The sequence below is a fragment of the Myotis lucifugus genome, unplaced genomic scaffold (assembly GCF_000147115.1).
Source record: "Myotis lucifugus unplaced genomic scaffold, Myoluc2.0 scaffold_337, whole genome shotgun sequence".
NCBI classification, from domain to species: domain Eukaryota; kingdom Metazoa; phylum Chordata; class Mammalia; order Chiroptera; family Vespertilionidae; genus Myotis; species Myotis lucifugus.
The window spans coordinates 450,729-451,406 of NW_005871385.1; positions in this window are offsets into that span (position 1 = coordinate 450,729).

Genomic DNA, 678 nt, shown 5'->3' on the forward strand with positions numbered 1-678 from the left:
TCTGTCCAATTACTAGAGTCAGCAAAAAAAATCACAGAATTCCACAAAATTCATAAATAACTTGATGAGGAGTATTATGGAACAGATGAAAGGAAAGATTGTATTAAGCTGTAATCTTTATACTCGTTCTTAGGTATGGTTCAACTGGCCATTGTTCAACCTGGGCAGTCACCACAAATAGATTCTAAATCAACTCTGCTCAGAAGGCCAGGACTTACAACTTCTGAGGGCAGGACCTGAAAGCAGTGCCTCTCTGCAAATTTACACAGGCACAACCACAATTTGATGCACAGACAGGCCTTTAACTTTTTTTAAAAATAGCAGATTTATTCGGATAAAATTCATAGACCATATTATACACCTACTTAAGGTATACAATTCACTGGTTTTTAGTACATTCAGAGTTGTGTTACCATCATCACAATCAATTTTAGAGCATATTCAGTACCCTCAAAATGTACCCATTAGCAGTCACCTTCCTCAGTCCCCCAGTTCCTGGTAATAACAAATCTATTTTTTATTTCTATAGATTTGCCTATTCTGGACATTTCATATAAATGGAATCATACAATAGGTGGTGTGTGAACGCTTTCTTTCACTCAACATAATGCTTTTGAGTTTCACTCACCTTGTAGCAGATATTAGTACTTTATGAATGTTTATTGTGAGATAATCCTT